Raw genomic sequence first — 20,146 nt, forward strand, 5'->3', positions numbered from 1 at the left:
AAAAGGATCTCTAAGAATGAAAGAATATTGAGAGAACTGTGTGACCTATCAAAATGGAACAATATTCACATTATAGGGTACCAGAAGAAGAAGAAGAGGGAGAGAAAGGGATAGAAAGTGTCTTTGAGGAGGTAGTTGCTGAAAACTTTCTCCATCTGGGGAAGGAGATAGTCTCTCAGGCCATGGAGATCCACAGATCTCCCAACACAAGGGACCCAAGGAAGACAACACCAAGACATATAGTAATTAAAATGGCAAAGATCAAGGATAAGGACAGACTGTTAAAAGCAGCCAGAGAGAGAAATAAGATCACATACAAAGGAAAGCCCATCAGGCTAACATCAGACTTCTCAGCAGAAACCTTACAGGCCAGAAGGGAGTGGCATGATGTATTTAATGCTATGAAGCAGAAGGACCTGGAGACAAAGAAGGACATTACATAGTGATAAAGGTGTAAATCCAACAAGAAGATAAAACCATTATAAATATCTATGCTCCCAACACAGGAGCACCTACATATGTGAAACAAATACTAACTGAATTAAAAGAGGAAATAGAATGCAATGCATTCATTCTAGGAGGCTTTAACACTCCACTCACTCTGAAGGACAGATCAACCAAACAGAAAATGTAAGGACACAGAGGCACTGAACAACACATTAGAACAGATGGACCTAACAGACATGTACAGAACTCTACACCCAAAACCAGCAGATTACACATTCTTCTTGAGTGCACATGGAATGTTTTCAAGAATAGATCCTATACTAGGCCACAAAAAGAGCCCAGTAAATTCAAAAATATTGAAATTGTACCAACCAGTTTCTCAGACCACAAAGCTATGAAACTAGAAATAAATTACACAAAGAAAATAAAAAATCCCACAAACACATGGAGGCTTCACAACATGCTCCTAAATAACCAATGGGTCAATGACCAAATAAAAACAGAGATCAAGCAATATATGGAGACAAATGACAACAATAATTCAACAGTGAAAAATCTGTGGGATGCAGCCAAGGCCATGCTAAGAAGAAAGTATATTGCAATACAGGCCTACCTCAGGAAAGAAGAACAATCCCATATAAGCAGTCTAAACTCACAACTAATGAAACTAGAAAAAGAAGAACAGATGAAGCCCAAAGTCAGTAGAAGGAGGGACATAATAAAGATTAGAGCATAAATAAATAAAATTGAGAAGAATAAAAAAATAGAAAGAATCAATGAAAGCAGGAGCTGGTTTTTTGAGAAAATAAAAAAAATAGATAAACCCCTAGACAGACTTATCAAGAAAAAAAGAGAGTCTACACACATAAACAGAATCAGAAATGAGAAAAGAAAACTCACTATGGATACCACAGAAATACAAAGAATTATTAGAGAATACTATGAAAAATTATTTACTAACAAACTGGATAACCTAGAAGAAATGGACAACTTTCTAGAAAAATACAACCTTTCAAGGCTGACCAAGGAAGAAACAGAAAATCTGAACAGACCAATTACCAGCAATGAAATTGAACTGGTAATCAAAAAACCACCTAAGAACAAAACCCCTGGTACAGATGGCTTCACTGCTGAATTTTATCAAACATTTAGTGAAGACCTAATACTCATCCTCCTTAAAGTTTTCCAAAGAGTAGAAGAAGAGGGAATACTTCCAAACTCGTTTTATACTCTAATACTAAAACCAGGCAAAGACACTACAAAAAAAGAAAATTACAGACCAATATCCCTGGTGAACATAGATGCAAAAATACTCAACAAAATATTAGCAAAGTCATTCAAAAATACATTAAAAAGATCATCCATCATGATCAAGTAGGATTTATTTCAGGGGTGCAAGGATGGTACAACATTCAAAAACCCATCAATGTCATCCACCACATCAACAAAAAGGACAAAAAACACATGATCATCTCCATAGATGCTGAAAAAGCATTTGACAAAATTCAACATCCGGTCATGATAAAAACTCTCAACAAAATGGGTATAGAGAGCAAGTAACTCAACATAATAAAGGCCATATATGACGAACCCACAGCCAACATCATACTTAACAGTGAGAAGCTGAAAGCTTTTCCTTTAAGATCGGGAACAAGACAAGGATGCCCACTTTTCCCACTTCTTTTCAACATAGTACTGTAGGTCCTAGCCAAGGCAATCAGACAACACAAAGAAATAAAAGGTATCCAGATTGGCAAGGAAGAAGTCAAACTGTCCCTGTTTGCAGATGACATAATATTGTACATAAAAATCCCTAAAGAATCCACACCAAAACTACTAGATCTAATATCTGAATTCAGCAAAGTTGCAGGATACAAAATTAATACACAGAAATCTGTGGCATTCCTATACACTAACAATGAACTAGCAGAGAGAGAAATCAGGAAAACAATTCCATTCACAATTGCATCAAAAAGAATAAAATACCTAGGAATAAACCTTACCAAGGAAGTGAAAGACATATACCCTGAAAACTACAAGACACTCTTAAGAGAAACTAAAGAAGATACCAGTAAATGGAAACTCATCTCATGCTCTTGGATAGGAAGAATTAATATTGTCAAAATGGCCATCCTGCCTAAAGCAGTCTATAGATTCAACATGATTCCTATCAAAATACCAACAGCATTCTTCAATGAACTAGAGAAAATCGTTCTAAAATTCACGTGGAACCACAAAAGACCTCGAATAGACAAAGCAATTCTGAGAAGGAAGAATAAAGCTAGGGGCATTATGCTCCCCAACTTCAAGCTCTACTACAAAGCCACAGTAATCAAGACAATTTGGTACTGGCACAAGAACAGATCCATAGACCAATGGGATAGACTAGAGAGCCCTGATATAAACCAAACCGTATATGGTCAAGTAATACATGATAAAGGAGCCATGGATATACAATGGGGAAATGACAGCCTCTTCAACAGCTGGTATTGGCAAAACTGGACAGCTACATGCAAGAGAATGAAACTGGATTATTGTTTAACCCCATACACAAAAGTAAACTCAAAATGGATTAAAGACTTCAATGTAAGTCATGAAACCATAAAACTCTTAGAAGAAAACATAGGCAAACATCTCCTGAATATAAGCATGAGCAACTTTTTCCTGAATGCATCTCCTTGAGCAAAGGAAACAAAAGCAAAAATGAACTCATGGGACTACATCAAACTAAAAAGTTTCTGTATGGCAAAGGACACCATCAACAGAACAAAAAGCCATCCTACAGTATGGGAGAATATATTTGTAAAGGACATATCTGACAAGGGGCTAACATCCAAAATACATAAAGAACTTACACACCTCAACACCCAAAAACCAAATAACCCAATTAATAAATGGGCAGAGGATATGAAAAGACAGTTCTCCAAAGAAGAAATTCAGATGGCCAACAGACACATGAAAAGATGCTCCACATCACTAATCATCAGGGAAATGCAAATTAAAACCACAATGAGATATCACCTCACACCAGTAAGGATGGCCAGCATCGAAAAGACTAAGAACAACAAATGCTGGCAAGGATGTGGAGAAAGGGGAACCCTCCTACACGCTGGTGGGAATGTAAGCTAGTTCAACCATTGTGGAAAGCAATATGGAGGTTCCTCAAAAAACAAAAAATAGAAACACCATTTGACCCAGGAATCCCACTCCTTGGAATTTACACAAAGAATACAACTTCTCTGATTTAAAAAGACATATGCACCCCTATGTTTATCGCAGCACTTTTTACAATAGCCAAAATATGGAAGCAACCTAAGTGTCCATCAATAGATGAATGGATAAAGAAGATGTGATACATATACACAATGGAATACTATTCAGCCATAAGAAAGAAACAAATCCTACCATTTGCAACAACATGGATGGAGCTGCAGGACATTATGCTCAGTGAAATAAGCCAGGCGGAGAAAGACAAATGCCAAATGATTTCCCTCATTTGTGGAGTATAACAATGAAGCAAAATTGAAGGAACAGGGTAGCAGCAGACTCAGAGACTCCAAGAATGAACTAGTGGTTACCAAAGGGGAGGGGTGCGGGAGGGCAGTGGGGAGGGAGGGAGAGGGAGATTGAGGGGTATTATATTTAGTACACATGGTGTGGGGGATCACGGGGAGAACAGTATAGCACAGAGAAGGCACATAGTGGATCTGTGGCATCTTGCTGCACTGCTGGATAGTGACTGCATTGGGGTATGGGTGGGGACTTGATAATATGTGTAAATGTAGTAACCACATTGTTTTTTCATGTGAAACCTTCATAAGAGTATGTATCAATCATACCTTTAAAAAAAAGTAATAGAAACATGGATAAATAATTCAGCAATTTCAGAGTCTTTACAAATTGCATACGTAATACACACAGGTAAAAATTCAAATGATTTAAAATTGATTCAGTGAAAATTATATCTCTCCTCTACCTCTGTCCCCACAAAGTAACCAGTGTTAATAGTTTCTTTTGCATCTCTCTTAAGATAGTCCATATATAAGAGCACCAAAACAGTTACATTATAATCTATTTCTGTACTTTGCGTCTTTAAATTTAATATGTATCTCAATGGCCATTCCCTGTCAAAACCTGTGGTCTGTCTTATTATTAATGGCTGCATAGTATTTGATTTCCAGAAAGGAATGCAACATGGTCCCTACACTCCTGGTTGTGCCTTGAAGGGAAAGGAAGAATGTGACAAGAGGCTGCTAACAGTTCCCTTGTAAGCATTCTCCTTCTTGTCTAGTTAGGGAAAGAACCTCCCCTTAACTTTTTGACTGGCTGGGACATGGCCATCCAGCAGAGACTACATTTCCCATCCTCCCTTGAACCTAGACATGGCCATATGCCTAAGTTTTAACCAATAGGACATCAGCAGAAGTGATCTGGGCCACTTCTTAGTCATGTCCTTCTAAGAAAGCTGTTTTTCAACTTCTTTTCCTTTTGCTGTGCCTTAGAATATAGACATGGCGGTGAAATGTAAGTGCTTGGGCCCTGGACATTCCTTGGAGTATAACTACCCTATGACCTGCTACTCATTTTTACAGAGAAATGCATGAACTTCTTCTACTGGCAACTGTTTGGTCTGTGTTAAACAAGTGAACCATATCTTAACAAATATAAGAGGTGTCCCTGAAGATGACATTTGTGTTGAATATTGAGTAGGATTCACCAGATAGACTAGGATGTGAGAATGGCATTCCAGACTGGTGCAAATACAAGGTTGGAGAAACTTAAAAAATGATTTTTTAAAAGAGCCAGTAAGTGGTAGATGGATTAGCTAATTCAGGTCTGTTGCCATCAAAGGCCATAATCATTTCACAACACCATTAGTATGATGTTCATTTAAGGTTTTATTCCCCTGGAAAATGTTGATGGACTTGGGTATTACCCACATGAATTGCCTAATTTATTTGTGATTCACTGGGAAATCCCAAAACAGATTTTTCCACTAGAATGACATGAAAACCAGTTATAATAAATCCTAATGCTAACAGTGCTGAAGAATAATATCACCAAAGAGAAAGTAACTGCAGAGCTATCTCCTAGAGGTGGTTCTCCCCTTCTAAGTAGAAACTTTCTGATTACGGAATCCTGGATTAACAAAAATACGTAATTGTCTTAAGGCCAAAAAATCAATTCCTTAAAATGCAACTGAGTGTTCTTGCAAAACTCAGATGCTAATATCATTTATACTTCTCAAAGTACCTTAAAATAAAATATGAAGCAACCTTCCCAAGGCCTGGATTAAGGGGATTAGATGCCCAGTAAATGACTTTGCAGCTGGTCTAAAAACATGCTTTACATTCATGAAAAAGGAAACCTACTTCTAACAGCCAATAATAATAATAATAATACTTCTATTCAGAGTTTATCATGTGCCAGAAACTCTGCTAAGTGCTTTGTAGGCACTATTTCATTTAATCTTGGCAACAACCTTACGATATTTGATCTTGGCAACAATCTTATGACATGGATACTATGCTTATTTCCATTTTAGAGAGAAGGAAGCCACGACTTTAAGAGATTAAATAGCTTATTCAAGTTCCCACAGTTGGTAAGCGGCAGAGCTGGAATTTGATTTGAACTCAGGTCAGCCTGACTCCAGAGATCACTCTGTTCTACTGTGTTCTGGCTGTGTACAACAATCTTGCATTCACTCATGCATTAGAGAACAAAAGCTTCCTCATAACCCTGTAAGAGTCTTAACTGTGCACACAACAGTATTTGGGCACAGTCTTGTGCATGATTAAACATTGAAGAGCATTTTGCTGCTGCATGCACGTGTCTACAGATTCTAAACCATACCTTTCCCCCAGCTCATGTTCACTGAGTGTTTACTTGTGTTGGGTGCCAACCAGACCCAAGGTGTTGGAGCGGGAAGGATTTCACAGTGCTCCTGGAGTGGGGGAGTTCCCCTGTGGTCTGCACTGGATGCTCCTATCCTTGCCCCTCACTTCTCTTTCAGGTAGCCCGATTCACAGTAGGATAGCCAGAAGGGGTTGAGTGTAGGAAGTTGGCTCCAAATGACAGGATTGCATACATTATTAGGTCCTCCCTCTTTATGAACCAAGACTCTCTCCTAGTTGCAGAGGGTCAGTGTCCCTTCCCAACAGTGTCCAAGTTGCATCCCAGTTTGGTAAAATTGCAGTAGACTGATTTAGGATGCCAACACTTTCCAGTCTGAGCCTGTAGACATCATTGTAGGTGATAAATGGATTGTACTTAACCAAAGGCCAACAATGTCCTGAGCAATTTAATTCATTAATCCAGAACCTGTTGTGCTGCCCAGATGCATCAGAATACAATTTATTTCATTTAATTCTCACAGCAATGTTATGGGTAAGTATAATTCACATTTTCCAGGTACATAAATTCAGGCTTGGAGGGGGATAGATAACTTGCATGAAATTGCATGGGGAATAATTAGTGAAAACTTGGATTCAAAACCCAGGGCATTGGACAGCTACATGCAAGAAAATGAAACTGGATCATTGTCTAACCTGATACACAAAGTAAATTCCAAATGGATCAAAGACCTGAATGTAGTCATGAAACCATAAAACTCTTAGAAAAAAAAAAATAGGCAAAAATCTCTTGGACATAAACATGAGCAACTTCTTCATGAACATATCTCCCCAAGCAAGAGAAACAAAAGCAAAAATGAACAAGTGGGACTATGTCAAGCTGAAAAGCTTCTGTATAGCAAAGGACACCATCAATAGAACAAAAAGGCATCCTAAAGTATGGGAGAATACATTCATAAATGACAGATCTGATAAAGGGTTGACATCCAAAATATATAAAGAGCTCACACACCTCAACAAACAAAAAGCAAGTAATCCAATTAAAAAATGGGCAGAGGAGCTGAACAGACACTTCTCCAAAGAAGAAATTCACATGGCCAACAGACACATGAAAAGATGCTCCACATTGCTAATCATCAGATAAATGCAAATTAAAACCACAATGAGATATCACCTCACACCAGTTAGGATGGCTAACATTCAAAAGACAAACAACAACAAATGTTGGCGAGGATGTGGAGAGAGGGGAACCCTCCTACACTGCTGTTAGGAATGTAAATTAGTTCAACCATTGTGGAAAGCAGTACGAAGGTTACTCAAAAAACTAAAAATAGAAATACCATTTGACCCAGGAATTCCACTCCTAGGAATTTACCCTAAGAATGCAGGAGCCCAGTTTGAAAAAGACATATGCACCCCTATGTTTATTGCAGCACTATTTACAATAGCCAAGAAATGGAAGCAACCTAAGTGTCCATCAGTAGATGAATGGATAAAGAAGATGTGGTACATATACACAATGGAATATTATTCAGCCATAAGAAGAAAACAAATCCTACCATTTGCAACAACGTGGATGGAGCTAGAGGGTATTATGCTCAGTGAAATAAACCAGGCAGAAAAAGACAAGTATCAAATGATTTCACTCATCTATGGAGTAAAAGAACAAAGCAAAAACTGAAGGAACAAAACAGCAGCAGACTCACAGAACCCAAGAATGGACTAACAGTTACCAAAGGGAAAAGGACTGGGGAGGATGGGTGAGAAGGGAGGGATAAGGGGAAAACAAAGGGGGGGCATTACTACCAGCAGACATAATGTCAGGGGGCCACAGGGAGGGCTGTACAACACAGAGAAGACAAGTAGTGATTCTATAGCATCTTACTATGCTGATGGACAGTGACCGTAATGGGGCATGTTGGGGGGACTCTGTGATGGGGGGAGTCTAGTAAACATTAATGTTCCTCATGCAATTGTATATTAATGATACCAAAAAAAAAAGTAAAATAAAACCCAGTACAATTTATTCAGTGGTTCTGCCACCTCTACCCCTATTTTTGGAATGGAAAAATTATAACAATTAATTATTCAAGGGCATATGGCATCCTTTGCCCCTCCCCCTTTGGCTATGTTAAACAAGGACAACAATATGGAATTACCCAAAGCCTCCAGTCCCAAAAGCTGCCAGGAGCAGAAACACAGTCTGAGATCACTGGTCATTATTGAATAACAAGAACCCTGCAGGAGTTGAGCATCAGCTCTTTGGCAGTTCAGACCTGGAGGAGCCAGGCCAGACCCAAGAGTGTCAGGATGATCTGGCCTTTTCCCTGCAGCAAAATCATTTCCAACCACAGCCAGAGACAGCAGAGACATTAGCAATCCTGCAGCAGCAGAACAGCCAGATCAATTCACAGAAGCTCTTCTAAGGGAAACAAATCAATAAAGTTCCTTCTCCTAAAGATTGATAATATCTTCAGGAGGCAACAGATGCATTTTAGGGCACAGCACAGTGCAGGGGAGGTGAGCTCCCTGTGTTACAGTTTTGTCTCTGGAAAAGCAATTATAAATCTGCTACTGAACATTTGCGCTTGTGGAGACTGCCACACCAATAGAAGCTAACTTTCCCAATGCACTCGGCAGGTTTTAAGGTGCTATCCCACACTTTCTTGCAATGATTAAAATCCTGCAAATGATATTCAGCAAAACTAAACTGCCCAATTTTCTTAAAACCATGACTGGGACCTGAATTTCCTGTCTTGGATTCTTATGTTCTGCCTATTGCCTAGGGTTCCCCAAACTTCATTTACTCTTACTACCTTCATGATTTCTGACACATCAGAGAGCCTCCTGTGTAATTTATTTTTCTTTTCATTACCTAGTTTTGTGTGTGTGTTCATTAACCTAATTTTCCTTACCTACCTAAATAAATTTATATTAAAAAGAAATTTCCTGTCACTATTCTCAATGAAAACAGTACGACTTACTTTAAATAGAAATCGTAAGCAACTGCATAATCCTTAAAAAGAAAAAAGCATGTTTGTGTGTTATCTTCACCAGTGACATAGACCATACTTTGTGAACCCAGTATTACACTGTGGGCCTTTATAAAGGAATAGGAAAATGTAGAAATTTTGCAGCCCTAAAACATGAACTGTATTTAAGTAAGCTGTGTGTGGGTAAAATTGTAATATTTCCAGACTATCTCGCCTGGCTTTAGTACATCTGCATATCAATAGGCGTTCAGAGGTGGAAAAAAGTATGGCTTTACTGCATTTGCATCATTCCTCAGGGGTGGAGAGAAGTTCATCTCCAAATCAGTGGGTAATTACCTGGGCAAGGAGGGCTTATCGGCAAGCTGGCCTCCTGTGTATTCCTGGATTAATGGCAAAGTGGGCCCCCCAAATCACAGTTATTTTCTTCTACAGTCCTTTTGTCCTGAATGTGCCCCCTGGCTGCAGCTGCCACGTGATGGCTGGAATGGACCAGCTTTGGACTTAATCTGCATGGGACTTTGAACCTAGCTGAATCCTCTGGCTTGAGAATTATTGTGATTGTGTTGCTGTTGTCAAGAAAAAAATGCTTAAAGAGAGGCTTGACTTTGCCTAATGTTCGGTAAAAGTTTTGTGAGTAATCTAGCATGATTGTTAGAAATGAGTAAACAAGTGTAGAAACATATGTTGTGTTTAGTGAGAGACTGTGCTGTAAAAGTACATTTACTTAATCTGCATAGGCTGAATCCTCTGGTTTGAGGATTATCATGATTTTTATTGTTGCTATTGTATGTCATTAGTTTGGTCGGAAGAGGGAGATCGAGAAAATTGTAAGGTGAGATTTCTGGAGGGGCGGCCTGTGGGTGAAATTGTAATATTTCCAGAATATCTCTCCTGGCATTCAGAGGTGGAAAGAAGTATGGCTTTAGTGCATTTGCATCATTCCTCAGGGGTGGAGAAGTTCATCTCCATATCAGTGGGTAATTACCTGGGCAAAGGAGGACTTATTTGTACCTGAGAGGTAAGGGGAGGGCTGGTTTTGTTTCTGTTGGAGCAGGAAAGACAGAAGGCCCCGGACTGCAGTTTGTAAGCAATAAACGGATTTTAAACTTTATTTCTCCCTTTGATTGATTTCAGTTTTTAAAGGTATTTTGCCCCCAGATTTCCTTTCCCTGGACTTACACTGTGTTATTTTTTGCTAAAATTGATGGAACAAGTTTCACTTTATTTCTACAATGACAAAGGATTTAAGATTTGGGCTCCTTTGTCCCTTCCCTGGTCACTGCCCAGGGAAGTGGAGGAGTTGGGAAGGGTAAACTAGGACAAGTTTCCTAACCTGAAGAATAGAGATGAAAAATTCAAAATAATACTGTTGTTCTGACAAATAAAAATCAGACCAGTGTTCCATGCATGTAAAACAGAACCTAACTAACTTTTTTATTAAAATACCATGAGAAGAAGCAAGGATTAAATAGAAAAACAGTTAATTTACCCCTGAGATTAACCTATCATTTAAATTTGTTTAAGACCCATTTAAGTCATGTTGTCGGGACTGATGCCTAAATGCTCTCCCCTGCCTGTCCTTGGATTTTTATTGTTCCCTCCTCTCACATTTCCTGGACTTTAACCTGCACACTCACTGAAGTGGTCTGTGCTCTGCACCATCCCCCACCCCCTGCATTGATTATCTGGACGATCATAATGGCCTCCTCTTCCTTCCAGACTCCTCCGCTCCAATTCACCCTCCACAAGTTGCCTTCATCATCTTTCCAAAGTACAGATCTCCATCCCTCACACATGCCACTGAATATATTTAATGTCTCCCTATTGCTCTATGATAAAGTCTAAATTCCTTAATATCGCCACAAGGCCCTTCACAAGGCCACTGGCACATACCCTTCTTTTTCTAGCCTTTCAAAGTTTACTCCCCAAAGCATCTGATTTAAAGGGATGTGTTTCATTTATAATGGTAGAACTTAACTCTTGAGTATATCCCTTCCCTTCCCCTAATGGTTTCTTGCCACCACCTTGAACGTCTCTTAACACAAAGTCCAGAAGACACTCAACAAATATGTGCTGATGGATCTGCAGAGAGGAGGGCTATTTCGCACCTCTGGCCCAGGTGTTTTATGAGAACAATGTTAAAGACAGAGAAAAGTCGTTTGCCAATTCATGAATTATGCATAGATTTTTATTTCCCTTCCAAAGAGGCAAGTTTTTAAAAACAAAGTTTATTCATGGATTACTTCCACTTTTAGTAAGTAGAAATGTTGACTGAATGTGGTTCTTGGTGTGAAACACAAGATTTTAGAAATTCAAATATACATTGAGGAAAGCATACATTTTCATCTATTAGTTGACAATGACTGCAGCCTGAAGGCTCTTCTTAAAGCAGTCACCAGTTGGAGAAGTGTGAACTTCAGCATAATTTAGGAGCTAGTTCATGTTTCTTTCTTCAAACTTTTAGCCTGGGTGACAAGGAAAATAACCTTTATTCAACATAGCCGAAAGGCTAACAGGAGAATCGCAGCCCCGCCCCACCATGGGACTCTTCTGGGTTCTTCTTTGGCCCTACTTGCCACGTGCGCCAAAATGCTACATATACGGAAGTAGAAAAGTATAAATTGTTCCCCTTGTCTGTGCTCAGGGCTCAGATCTTTGGAGATCACTCTCCTCTGAGCCTGCCACTGTGAAATAAACCGCCCACCCTCCAAGACCTCCAAGTGCTGCTTGGTTCTTCTGTTGGGCGATCTAGTCCAAGTTCCATAACGTGGATTTGGTATGAAATAGCCTACACATACCTTAAGTACATCCAGTTTATGCTGCCTTGGCCTCACAAAGCGAGTAGATCATCACAATTCCATTCTTCTACTCAATAAATGCTGAGTATCTACTCTGGGCCAGAAATATTCTGAAATGGGATCATTTTGACACAATGATTGGCACATCCAATATTACAGACTTTGCTTTAATCTGGAAGTAAACTGAAACGTTCAGTAGATGGTTTTGTAAATTATGCTATTGGCACTATGGAGATATGCATGGGAAATTATGTAAATCTGTTACCTCCTTTTGCAACTCTTGATTACAACTAGCAGTCTTCCACATCTATGTCCTGCTTCACACTAATAATCTCACCATGGAAGAAATCCTGCATAATCCCTGCTTTTCATGTTTTAACATTGAGACACATATATTAAGTGACCAGATTGTGTTCCCACCTCAGATTCCTAAGCAAATGTGTATGGAGCGAGGCTGGGGTAGGGGTGTGGTAGTAGGAATAGTGGGAGGGTGAAGATAGAGACAAGAGAAGAGTATAAAAGCAAAAGAAACATGGATTTACTTTTATTGAGTACCCGCTGCATGCTAGCAGCATGTTCTTTCTACAAACTTGTTCTTTCTACTAGTGCAAGCTGGTATCCAGGCCTTGTGGCCCCAAATAGTGTTCTTTCCATTCCATCATACCTCTCTAACCTAGCTGAATGAAAGAGTCAATGTTTTGAAGATGTCCTTGGATGGGCAATTTATTACTTTAATTCTGTCTTTCCCACGTTTTGATTTCTTAGAGTCTTGTTTGCATCATTTTGGACACAGAGCCTGAATCTCTCTTACTCATGGACTGAGTCTTTTTTCTCCCTCTAGCAAAATAAACATTGCCTAGAAGGGTCATAGTCACTGATGTTATGGGTCATGGAAATCTGACTCAACTCAGGTTTGCCGTACAAAGCAAGATTTCAAATGGAAAATAAGGACGAAGTTCAGTAACCTCTGTCCACTGCACTCTGTCTTTATTTTGGAGAAGGTTCAGTGGCTGAGGAAGGCCACTAGATATTAAACTTCTGGACAGGGTGATATTCAAACTGTCAACAGTCAGCACTGGCCAATCAAATGGAGTATCCATCAGAGAGGGTCTGATCTCTAGGGTTACTCTCTGGGCTAGACATTATTCCTTTAGCAGCTGGATCATAGAAGAAGTTCTAGGGCTCCGGGAGAGGAGTTGGGTGGCCAGGGTCAGAGGTAGGCATTCAGGAGATCTTAGAGGAGTGAGTCGTTACAAATGATATATTTCAATATTTTAACAACCAGTGCAGCCACATTTGTGTGTATTGACTGAATATTGGCCTTGCTTCTGGCCCTCTTCCATACCTTAGAGTTCCTGACCTCACTTCCTCCAGCAGGTGACTTCCCTACAGCAGGCTGCTGTTGCTTCTGAAGAGGAGGTGGGAAGGGAAGGGATAACATGTGTCCTTGAGGAGTTGCTCAGTTTTGGTTTTTGTCCTCCTCCTAGCTCATCTGCAAGCCTTAGGGAAAAAGGCTGGATGGTAGTGACTGCTGCCATTCATCAAAATCCATTCTACCCTTGCTATAATAACCTAACTGGAGTTTCAGCCATGTGCCCAGCTGCACACTGTATTTTACACCCTTCCTTGAACCTCAGTGTGATCATCTATTCTGGCTAATGTCATTGTGCCACTTCCAAACTGTATCTTTAAAAGAAATGAGTGAGTTTCCCTTTCCCCTTCATCTCTGGTGTTTGGGATGCATGAAAAGATTAAGTAACCACCTTGAACCAGAAACACACTACACACTGAGATAGCAGATATGCTCTACTGACCTGGACTCCTTAGGTCTGGACTATTACCCTAGAGAGAAATATAAACATTTTTTGTTTAAGCCACACAATATTGAGGGATCTTTGTAACGCAGCTGAAACTCTACCCTAACAAATACTGTTCATTGGCAGAATCATTAGTTGGGGTGGGGGGTGGTTCCATAACTTACTTCCTTGGAAAACAGGAGGTGGATGGTGGGTACAAAAGGTATAGTACATACAAAGGCTATAAGATAATAATAATAAAAAAAAAGCAAAGCACCTTGAGAGAATGGAAAGGATGTGTGGATAAAGGATGGATTGTATGAGGGAATGTCTGGATAAAGGATGGATTGTATGAGGGAATTGTTAAGATGTTGCAGAGATCAGCCTTATAGGCCATGTTCAGTGACTTTATTTTGAGTCAGGGAGATTTATTGAAGAGTTTTGAGTAAGATAGTAATAATATCTGATTTCTATCTTGGAAATATTGTCCTGAAATGTGGAGAGTGGATCAGGGGGCACAAAATTAGAGACTTGGACACCAGGTATGAAGCTGTGGTGGTAAACCAGGTGAAAAACTTATGGTGGCCTAAACTAGAGAAGAGAAAAATAGGCAAAAGGAGAGATACTCAGAGGTGGGATCGTTGAGACTGGAGGTGCATGATAGGGGTGGGGCGGTGAGGGAGAGGAGTTCAGGGTGATACCCAGTTTCTGGTTTGGAAGGTGGTCTGTACTGTTCAGAAGAGGTTATCTTTGCGAAGAACAGACAGTTGCCCACTGCCCCTGCAGAAATCCCTTTCCATTCATCTTATGCCCTTTCTCCTTTACTCACTTCTCTCCCCAGATCCTAGCTGTAGATCCTGTCTATTTCTGCTGTTCTCCAGACATGCCTTTTACAGTCATTTTCCAGTCTTTTCACTGTTGACCTTTGAGTCAATCCCACATATACCCCATATTTTGAAACACTTTTTCCCCTAGAACAAAGAATATATCTATTACTGTCTCTATCAATTTAAACCCCTTTCCAAGGCCAATTGTAAACCAGATACTACCGCTCACTTCAGAAACCACAGCTGTCAGTTGAGGGTGCTTGTATTGCCCACCCACTTCAGAGATTCCTTGGAATTACTCAAAAGCCAACCAGAGCTTTCAAGTTACAATAGCATTACAACAGTTGATATCATTCAAGAAAAAAGGGGGGAAAAGTGACATTTTATGTAGTCCATTTTGCTGGAAGTCAGGTATGTGTGGGATTCTGTTAAGTTTTTTGAAATACTGAGACTTGGAGAGAGTGTTAATTACTGATTTTCTTACTCCTAGGGTTCTGTGATGGGTTGTGATGGGTTCCAGACTTCTTTTTTTCTACACTGAGTAATAATACTTTAGGTCTCTTTTATATCTGTTAATATTTCCCCGTTGCCTTTGAGAGAATTCATGTTCTACTTCATGTGACTCTACTAGAGTTTTCAATCATAGTGTCCTTCTTTGACCATAGGGATGGACATGTGTCCCAGATAGAACCAAATACAGTGTCCCTTCCTCCTGACAATGGCAGCTGGTCCAAGGGATGGGCATGTGACCCTTCGGGCCACTCATGGCCTCCCCTAGGAGTGATACATAGATGCTAGATGAAAGAAGTGATCTCTCTTTTGTTGTTGTTGCTAAGCTAGGGCAAGTAAAGATCTGTCTGTATTAATCTTCCTTGGTGGCATGGGAAAAGCTCATCTTCAGTAACAGAATATTATATCAATACCCAGAGAGAAGCAAACTTGGAGATAGGTTGGGAGAATTCTAGTGGGTTGGTTCCAGACCACATGGCCTTATTCCTGAAGCTCTCCTTTCAATCCCATGGACTACCTCAGGTTTTTTTCTCAGTTACATGAAACACTGAATTTTTTATTTGCTTAAGCTCGTTTAACTGGGCTTTTGTCACTTGCAGGGCTCTGATAATGCAAGGTCAGTTCCCAAAGTTTATCTATTACCTAACTATTAATTAATGCCTGACTGCTTACAGATTGGCATGAATCAATATGTTTCTCGTCTGGTTTAACATTTACATTTTACCAAGACCCTTCTAGAACTAATATTTTGTTGCAAACGGGTCTTTTCAGGGGAGGGAGCAAAATTTAGGCTGTTAAGCCAGCCAAAGGGAGAGACATTTGCTGGGGCACTTGGACTTTCTTCAGCCTCTCAAGTCATTTGGGACTGAAGCAGAAATCCTTCAGCTGCAACCTCTACTCTGCCTATAGATGCCCTGTGTGGTAGCTGGGAGCAGGGGGCGGAGGTTATGGATGTCAGGAGTTTATTTTATGAGCTCTCTTCCAAGCTCTGGACCTCTCACACTAGTCCTCCCACTCCTCGTCCCCTCTCCACACCACTGCAGCGAGACAGGGGTAGGTTGTTTAGTAGGGAATTTACCACTAAATAACAATTGCCACCAAGTACTGCCACACTTCAGGGAAGGACAGTTTGCAACTAATTACTTCCCATGAAAATACCCAAACATAATTTTGTTCATTATTAAAATTTTCCAATAATAGATTTATCTTCCCTATTAAGTAATACATTATTCTCCTACAAAACACACAGAGAACTAGAATTACTAAGCACTGCTTATATTAAATTGTTGCTTAATAAATTAAAACTCCTATGGTTATGAATAAACTAGGTCATCTGCACATTTTGTAAATTAGTAGTTTCTTGTAGTTATTCTCCCCTGGTCAAAGTCTGGAAGAGGGGGAGAGGAAAAATGATTATCATTATTATTTTACTGTTTTCAAGCAAAGTACTGCTCTCTGCACTGTAGTTTAAAATAAGCCACTCAATCTGATACAGTAGAATCAATATTGTTGAGTATCAATCAATAAAGATGAATTTTAAAGACTATAGTCTGTAAACTTCTAAAGTCACATTAGAATCTTCTTGGATATATAGGACCTGATGAACAGCCAACCTCTGAGAGTATATGAAGATTCTTGATGCAACAAGCATTGTCCAAAGTAATTTTAATTATTAGTCACAATATTTCTCCCTGTTAACAACTTTTGGGTGGGTCTAGAGGCTTTTACTGATTTTTAGGACACATCATCTCTCTCTTTTCAATTTGAGATGATTAATAGACATATTAATCATATATTAACTACAGATTGCTGCATTCTGATTTTTTTTTAACTCTCCCTCCCCATTCAAAGATCACTAGGGACAGCAACCAAGCCACACTAAGACAATTGGCCCACCTTCTGGCAAGACTATGGAATTCTTTGAACCCACGTATCTATTACCCAACGTCTTCCTTCTTCTCTTGAATGGCGAACATACTGGGTCTACCAAGCTCTCTGTTCATTCTTGTTTTTCAACAACTATAGTTCAGTTATTTCTATTCAGCTGACCTCTCCCCTCATATCCATACGCAGACATCCTTTAAGCACATTCCCCTTTGTTTGTCTCTTAAATTATTGTCATTTACTTCAGGAACCTCTTTTTCTTTCCTGCCAGATTATGCTTCTTCCACATAACTGCCTCCATCTCTTCTCTTTTTCTCACCATGTGGCAAAACAAAACAAAACAGAAAGGGAAGCTTTTTCCTTGTAAGATAAGTAATAAGGAAAATAAGTCAAACGTTGGAACTGTAGATAACATAATAAAGACTCAGTGTCGTCAAGCCCTTGGATGTACACAGGAGTTTCCTTCAGAATCTCTATGAAAAATCCCACCCACTTCTCTGCTTCTAATTAGGCTGTTTAAGGCTATACTTACTCGTTTAATATTTTTTCTGTTGAATCATTAATTTAAAAATGAATGATTTCTCTTCTTAGTGCTAAATATATGGTAGTTCAGCTACATTAAATAAGTTAATGTTATTTCTATGTGTAATGTCAGTTACAAAAAACTAACGTTTTGGTTCCAGCCTTCTGGAAGTTAAAGACATCTGATATTTAAAAAAATAGTTTGTCTTTTAGAGATGCTGCCTCACAATTCACCTCCTCCCCCAACTACCATACTTAAGTATCTTTATTTTAAAAGCTTAAATGCTTTCTAAACAGTTACCAAAGTAATCATTATTTATGAGGAGAAAAACCCCAATAAATAAATTGGATAAGATATAAGAGAAAGTCTCGTCCTTTACATTCTTCTCCATCTCTCATCAGAAATAGTCAAGAATTTGCAGAGTATGCTTTAAGAATTTTTTCTATGTGGTCACAAGCATATTTCTTTATTTTTAAGATGGGGGGAGTTATCTATCTGTCTATCATCTTCATCTACCTATCATCATTTATCTATCAAGTAACTTTTCTCACCCTACTCATTAATGGGGATCTTTTGGTGTACAGACAGAATGAAAACCATTTTTAAATTTCCTGCCTATTAAGTATTTACACTTATTTCTTTTATTATTGTTATTATTTAAAACCTTTATTAACAGGTGCTTGCTATTTGTTGACTTTTCTGAAAAAAGTCAAGTTGTAAACTTTTATTATAAAATAAAAATGAAGTTTTTAAAAAACTCACCTTGACCAGATATGAAAGAAATTAAAATCTTTTAAAGGTGTAATGAAAAAAAACAGGCTTTTAAAGAAAACCACACACACACATTTGTCATTACCAAAAAGAGACATCGTTAGGTAAAAATAATAAATGCCCCATACTGCATAGACAATGCAGATGGTTCTGGTTATCTATTTAAACTGTTACTTCTGATAAAAAAAATAATGCACGGATGTGAAGCTGATATATTTGAGGTTAGAAAGTGGGAGGGTGGATGAAAGGAAAATTTGCTCACTACTGTGAACTCACTTGTCTGGAGCATAAGAAAGGAACAGAAGAAATGCTTTTTCAGCATGGTTCATGAAGTTGGAAGGTAGGTTTAGATAAACTTTAAAGGAGTAATATCTTCTTTTGAGAAAATACTTTCTTTAAAGAACATAATTACGACTATAAAGTAAGTAATATACGCACATTTTCACGTGTGCTGTGTCTCACCCTTCTGAATTCTCTGAATATATTTTTACATTTTGCGAACCCACACACTTTAATTTCTGTTAAGGAAAAACCCAAATGGAGGCCACAGCAGAGTATACCCCCAATCCAACTACCCATAGACATGTAACCCAAATTAAAACTGTCCTGATTTCTTCAAAATGCTGATTCTGACCTTAAACAAAACGTAGGTATTCTTCCTGTCAGCATGGCCTTGCAGCTCCCAGCCAATCAGCTACAAACAAGTAAGCTATGTGGTACTACTACCTAAGAGGAATGTGAGTTTCTAGTAACCAGCTACAGGAAAAAAACCATGTATTCCTCATTCATGCTTTCTGAACTGAGCTGTACCTGCTGAGGACCAAGCTTCTTACCACTTTTGGTTTGGAAGTCTCCCTGTTCCCAGCTTGCTTCTTGCTGAATAAAGTATTCATATCACATAAGGCTCTGAATCCTATGTGACACCTCTTTACATTAAATGTCATTCATGGGGTCTAGAAACAAGACTACAGACCACTAAGCATACCACAGTGTCTTCTTTATGTAAACATAACCAAAGACAAATGTATTTTTCTTTTATTTCCCTTAGACACCATTGGAAGCCAAGCAAATGCAGTGTTAAAGAAAAGCTACATAGCCATAACTGAGTTTATTCTCTAGGACTGGCAGATGGAGCTGACTTGCAACCTGTCCTTTCTGTTGTCCTCCTGGTCATTTACCTTACCATGGTAATCAGCAACATGAGCACGATTCTGTTACACAGAAGTGACTCAAAATGCCAATGTGCTTCTTCCTTGGTCACCTCTCCTTTGTGGATCACTGCTATGCTGGCACTGTCACCTCTCAGATGCTGGTCCATTTCTTCCCTATGTTAGAAAACTATTTCCTTCATTTATCAATGTTTACAATTCTCCTTTTTCATTGTCTTGGTAATCGTGGATTATCATATGTTTACAGTGATGGCTTATGACCACTACACGGCCATCTGCGAGACCTTGTTACATGGCAACAAAATGCCCAGAGGCATCTGCCTCTCTCTGGTTGCTCTCCTTAGATATATGGCTTTGCTAATGGTCTGCATAGACCACCCTGATGCTTTGTCTGTCCTTCAGAGGACCCAGCGAGATCAGCGACACTAGCTGTGTGGACCATAACCCATTATTTATCCTGGCCTGCTCAGGTACCTATCTATGTCAAAGAAATGTTTATGTTTGTACAGTCATGCTGTCTTTTGAAACTTGAATATATTTGGCAGAGAATTAAACAAAAATATTGGAATTGTAGGC

This window comes from Manis javanica, chromosome 5 (genome assembly GCF_040802235.1).
Source record: "Manis javanica isolate MJ-LG chromosome 5, MJ_LKY, whole genome shotgun sequence".
Lineage (NCBI taxonomy): Eukaryota > Metazoa > Chordata > Mammalia > Pholidota > Manidae > Manis > Manis javanica.